Raw genomic sequence first — 6,231 nt, 5'->3', positions numbered from 1 at the left:
GTCTGTGATGATGACCCTACCATTACTCCCTCCTATTTTTGTTGCAAATAAGGTATGACTACATATGTTACATATATGTATGGAAGACAAAGATTCATCTTAAGAAAGATTTTAACCATAATTTGGTTTTGTGGATCAGATGAGTATGATTCTGGATGGAGGAAGTTTCTAGAGATGATCCAGGAGTTCAGAATGTTTGCTGATCATGCATAGTTGCATACTAACGCTAAGGTATGTCTTCAAATATTGTCAAACACATGAAGGGCTAAGCAAATGAGAGCTTTGGGAATTCAAATCCAAACCGATAATTTGTTACGTTCACAGATTAAATGGAACAGACAGCTAACATGTATTTCTTTTATAGTCAGTGCTTGTGTAGTGTTATTAATGGTTCTCTCCTGTTTGAATGCACGTACTGGCTTTGATTGTTTATGTTGCCTTTGAGTTATCTTCCCTTGATGAGTCATTACTGTGCTTCAGTGTCAATATATGTCGTTTGGGGATGACTTCTACTTTTTTTTCCATCTTTTTCATTTCCATTCACGTTCTTAGTAAGACCTTACTGTGTCTAATTAATGAACTTCTTACTGGGTAGTCTTTTCTAGACTTTAAGCTAATGGTGTATCTCATGTGTATTTGTGTTTCTGAAATTGGGATGTATTCCTTTATCGAGTTTTTGTGAGATTTATTTAATAGTTATTGGTCATAATTAGACTGGTATTGCATTAGCCTGCAACGAATCGTAATTCGAAATGTGAGCATAACTACATACGTTTGTGAAGCAGTCGTACGTTTGTCATGTTCTTCCTTTTGCAGCATTATTCACAAAGTTACCATCCAATATTTATCAGTGCCTATGAAACATGAGTCATGTAACATTGTGTTCAATAGTTTCTCTACGTCCGCACCCAAACACTTATCAGTCTTCATCCCTGGCTTGCGCAGTTTTAGTTACGAGTATGGATGCCAGTATGGCACTGTGTAGGATGAACAACCTCGGTGGATGTTGTCAGCCTTTCCTCTTCCATCACACGCAAAATAACTACTTACGTTGTATGAAGACTATGGTGCAGTTTGATGTTTGTGGTCTTTTTTCATTCATTACCTCTTAAAAATAATTTTTCATAGTTGGGTTGTCATCGGCAATGCCTATTTGGGTTTACCAAAAATTATTTCCTTTTATTTCCAACCGAATATTTGGATTTCCAATGAATAAGAAATAGTATTTTTAAAATTTCAGTGATTTATATATATTAGCATAAATTTACAGGAATATGAAAAATTATTTCCTTTTTCACTACAAACTAAAATTCTCTTTTAACATTTTTCTACCAAAAATAATAAATACAATTATAATAATATATTTTACATATATATATAATTAGTTTTTTCCTTTTTGGTGATAGTTCATCGTATATGATGTACATCAATTCATTTAATAATATAAATAAGAAATGCCATCTATCATTTTAAATAAGTTAGATACAAAAAATAAATAAGATAAAAGGCTATTTCTTATTTTTACCATAAATTAGAATTATTTCAACATGTTTTATATAAACTTGATTATGCTAATATATTTTAACCTAAACCAAGCTGAATTTTATAAATAACTGAGATGTTCATATGTTTTAAGGCCAGAAAAATGAGAGGAAAAAAAAACAAATAACTCTGAAATGAACCAACAACCAACGATCTATGCCTATCCGAAACCGTTAATTTTATAGTGGATAAATGACTAAATGCAAAGATTTCAAAATTTTTATTCACTGCAAAGAATGCTCGATTCACTATTAACAAGTATTAAAATACACACAACAACGAATTATTGATAAAAAAATATATAATATATTAACCAATCACATGTTGCAAAACAAAATGACAACAGAGAATATACATTTCTTAAAGAACACTACGCCAAGAAACATCACCCCAACATCACTTCAGTGTAACTAAAAAATATTTCAAATTGATTAATGAAGTTATTAAGTTTTAAAATAATTTATTTTAATTAGTGAACAACTTTTAAAATATTAGATCATCAAACAATTGCTTTTTTTTGTATCAATTATTCAAAATTATTTACTATTTATGCATCAATATTTATTTTGTTAGTAAATATAAAATCTGAATAATGTACTATCAAATACATGTTAAAAATAAAATAATGTTTATTTTCTAAATAGTAAAGACTAATGTTAGGTTATCATAATGTCTAACCAATTAAGATACTTTTATCGCGGTAAATATTTTTTTTCCACATCGTTTAAATAAATAATTAAACATAAAAATATCAGTATATTCGGTGACACAAAAAATCAAAAATAATCTACATTCTTCGTTTTTAATCTAATGCTTGCAGTTTTAAAAATAATCTTCTACTTACTATCCTAACTAAAATAGAAAAGTATTTTTCAAAATTATGTTTTCATAATGTTTTTTAAAATGAGAGATATACTTGCAAAAAAATTAATGTTACAAGATTATACTTATATCATAAATACTAATTACAAATTTATGATGTTTATATGTTTAACATTTATATACTTACCCGGCCCGCCCGTAGGGCGGGTTAACCCCTAGAAGTATTATAAACATGACGAGAAAGCTATCTCCAGCCCCCGTAGGATCCACCTGCTTCGCCTTAAACGGAGGTATCATCACCGTTTCATCATCCTTCCCATAAATCCTACACTACACCCTTTCTCACCGTTAGTCACCTCCACACAGCACAACTCCTTCATCTCCTCGTTGATGATACGCATGACATTCAAACCAGCGATGACACCAGCGTCTTGGTTGCTTGACGCTGAGAGTCGTTGAAGTAAGCGGGAACAGTGACCACAGCGTTCTTTATGGTGACACCAAGGTGAGCTTCAGCGATCTCACGCATCTTGATGAGAACCATGGAAGAGATCTCCTCAGCGGCGAACTGTTTCTCTTCGCCTTTGTAGTTGACGACGATCACGGGTTTGTCGGCATGACCAGGGATGATCTTGAAAGGCCATAGCTTCATGTGGCTTTGGACAGATGAGTCACTGAATCTTGAAAGGCCCCATAGCTTCATGTCGCTTTGGTTTAAGAATTTTTAAAGAATTATAAAATTTTAAGAATACATGGTTATTGGTTTATGGATTTTAAAAGTCTTTTCAAATTGCACTGTTATTGGTTTAAAGACTTTTAAATTCTATTCAACCTTTGTTATTCAAAAACTTTAGTAGGGGTTATTGGTTGTTGTATTTTAATGGTTTGTGCAAATTCTTAATAAAATAATAATCTATAGAAATCAATACAAAATATTTGATAGAAATTAGGAAACATTTGTGAAATCTACTAAACTTTTAAAAATCTGTCAACTTCTAAAATCACTTCCAAATTATATATCATACATTATAAAGTTGGTTTATCTGCCCTCTCAACTGTCCACGTCATCATTCACATATGAGGGTTTTATGCCACGTGGCAACTCAATCACTTCAGCTTCCTCGAACTTCAGCCGCACCTTTTCCTCTTAGCCTCGGTTCTACGAGGTAACGTCGAGTTGAATCAATGAAACCCATTACCTCTTCTTAAATGACTCTTTCCTCCGATAAATTTCACAAGTGAGTTTCATAGTTCGTCTGTCTGCTAACGTTTTTTCAAGAGTTCTCCAGAAAGATCCAAAAATGAATGGTTAATTTCCAGATTCTATTTTCAGAATTGAAGGAAGGTCATTGCAGAGAAAAGGGGTAAGTTCATGGGTGTTGACATGGTTCTGATTGACGGGAAGGTTATCTGATTCTCTTTAATCTCTTGTAAGTTACTTTAATCCATGATTTTATTTTAATGCTTCACCATCTAGATTCAAACACCTGCTCAAACAAGGATCCCTTTTATGAACTAACTGTTTTTTATGTCACCAGGAGCATCCAAAACTTCAGATTCGCTGATGCCCCTGTTTCAATCAGATTCATAGAGCAAACAGGTTTCATAATTTCGACCAGCTATTGTCACTGGCTAACACAAACACTGAATTGCCAGTTAGACACTTCATTACCTGACCTATAATTAATTTCATCCTCTAAAATCTGCCATTAATCCTTATGTTTCTCTGCAGATAACATTGGGGGAGGTGCGGGGCATAAGGACCACTTAGACCGAGAAACCCAATCCACTCGACGCCTCATGGCTGAAGCCTGAACTCATTACTTGCTTCACATAGATCCCCTTAGCGGTTTGGTTGTTGTCATCTGACCTTACGTCGTTTACATGACATCTAGCTTACATCTTCAGGTTTCGTTAACAGGCTTCCCTGAAGTATTAATTAAGTCTGTGTGTGGTTAGGGAAAAGGTTCATTCTCTGTGTTGTTGACTGCTTCCTGCTATTCTGAGATATCTAATTTTAGGAACTGTGGATCCAATTTAATATATACAACTTTATTTGTCTTTGGTACATAACAGAGGAAGAAGCTTGGAATAGGAAAACATTCTCTCTTAACCCTTAGTTTTTCTGTATCAAACTTAAAAAATATATATATATATATATATTATGTGATGAATGTCATGATAAATGTCTATAACTTTGTGTAGTGGTATTAATTTTTATTCATTTTTCTCTATATCTTTTGCTATTTTCATGTGGAAAGGTGGAGGCTATGGGTTGCAAAATGTCATTTAATTGTTAATGTCCGACTGTCTGAATGCTCAATTTTGCAGGGACGGACCTCGATGAGGAATTAGTAATGTCAGGTGTGGAACCAAAGGTTGCTGTAGCCACCAATATCAACCCTAAATTAGTTGGAGGTAACCATTTCTAACACTCATCTGTTATTTTAGGCCAACTTTTTTCTAAATGCTACTCCAGAAACACATTTCTTTTTTGACCATGAGAGTGTTGCCAGCCAAAGATATCTCACAAAGTAAGGAGTTATAACCTTTGTTACTCTGCAAATAACTTACATTTCTTCATGTTATAAATCATATACAGAGTTGGTCACCACAAGGTTGGTCTCGGTAGGAAGGTTCCTCCTCAACGTCTACAAAATATGGTGGTGTTATGAAGATCGAAACGTTAACACTGTCTGAGCTAAATGCTTATATCACATCTCCCCACAGGTGACCACTTTCACGTAACCCATCTGTTAGTGCGTTTTTTGACCAACAGTTACTTTCACTTTCGTTGGTGCCTTATCCAAAGGTTTGAAACCAACTTCTCTGCTCTTCCACTGATGAAATACTGAATATATTAAAAATATTAATTGGATCGAACTGTTCTCTTTTGTTTTGAGTGTAGTGTCCCCGAGAAAAAGAGCAAACGAGGAAAGAAAGCTTTCTTTTACATGGTATCTCACCAGAATCAATCTTGTTTGGACCGTGAGTATCTCCAAACACAGAATGTAATGTCTTCTTTTTTTTTTAATTTTCGAACACAGAAATAGTAATCAGCTCGATATAACTTTACATCGAAAAAATTCAGGACATAGATCAAAATGTTGTCTCAGTTCAGACGCATTCATTTGGTTTCTTTAATCAGGTATTGCAATGAGGAAAGCAAGATGATCGTTGTGTATGAGTATATGAAAAAGGGAACGCTTAAAGACCATCTGTATGACTCAGATAATCCTAGGTTGAGCTGGAGACAGAAGCTTTAGATATGCGCTAAAGGGCTTCACTATCTCCATACATGTTCCGCAAGAGCCATTATACGCTGCGTGTGAAGTATGCTTCAGGTAAACAGTTAGGACCAGCTCTTCTTCTATAGAACCTGTTGAAGGAGCTTTACTCTTTACACAATGTTATAATCTCTCTACAGGCCATTGAAGCTCTCGACCCGAACCACAAACTGGTAGTTTACTAGAATCACAAGAAGCAAACTCAATTTGAATAGAAAGACAACTTCATATCATCAAACTGATCCGTGGTTTGAGCAAACTTGATGTAACAAAAGCTCCAAGAGCAACTCCAAGACAACAAGAGTGACTGACTACCTTTTGGATAGATAGAGAACATTTTTTTTCTTTCATTTCTTTTTTGTTGCATTCATCCAGAGTCTTTTGTTCTTTTTATTATCATCAAAATTTTCAGTAAACAAATAGCCTACCTTAGCGTTATAAACGTACAACTAGGAACAATAAATGTTCGATTCTTTCGCTAATGCCATCTGATAATAATACAAAAGAAATTCAATCCTTTGTATTGCTCAACGTGTAAACTAAAGAATTTAACCAAATTTGAGTGTTTTCAAAAACTGAG

General features: G+C 33.9%; 1 long non-coding RNA gene across 2 annotated transcripts; it reads left to right on the top strand.

Annotated features, from left to right (window-relative positions):
- The first annotated feature begins 3,422 nt into the window (after positions 1-3,422).
- On the top strand, positions 3,423-6,166 carry LOC125591389. Of its 2 annotated transcripts, XR_007327377.1 has the most exons (7): positions 3,423-3,769; positions 3,903-4,019; positions 4,097-4,782; positions 4,967-5,176; positions 5,273-5,352; positions 5,513-5,708; positions 5,792-6,166. It is a non-coding gene; the product is annotated as an uncharacterized LOC125591389 (long non-coding RNA). The 2 variants fall into 2 exon arrangements; XR_007327378.1 differs by having other exon boundaries at positions 3,423-4,019; positions 5,273-5,375.
- Positions 6,167-6,231: the final 65 nt, after the last annotated feature.

Source organism: Brassica napus, chromosome C8 (genome assembly GCF_020379485.1).
Source record: "Brassica napus cultivar Da-Ae chromosome C8, Da-Ae, whole genome shotgun sequence".
In the NCBI taxonomy this organism is placed as follows: domain Eukaryota; kingdom Viridiplantae; phylum Streptophyta; class Magnoliopsida; order Brassicales; family Brassicaceae; genus Brassica; species Brassica napus.
This window is presented reverse-complemented; position numbering and strand designations above follow the sequence as displayed.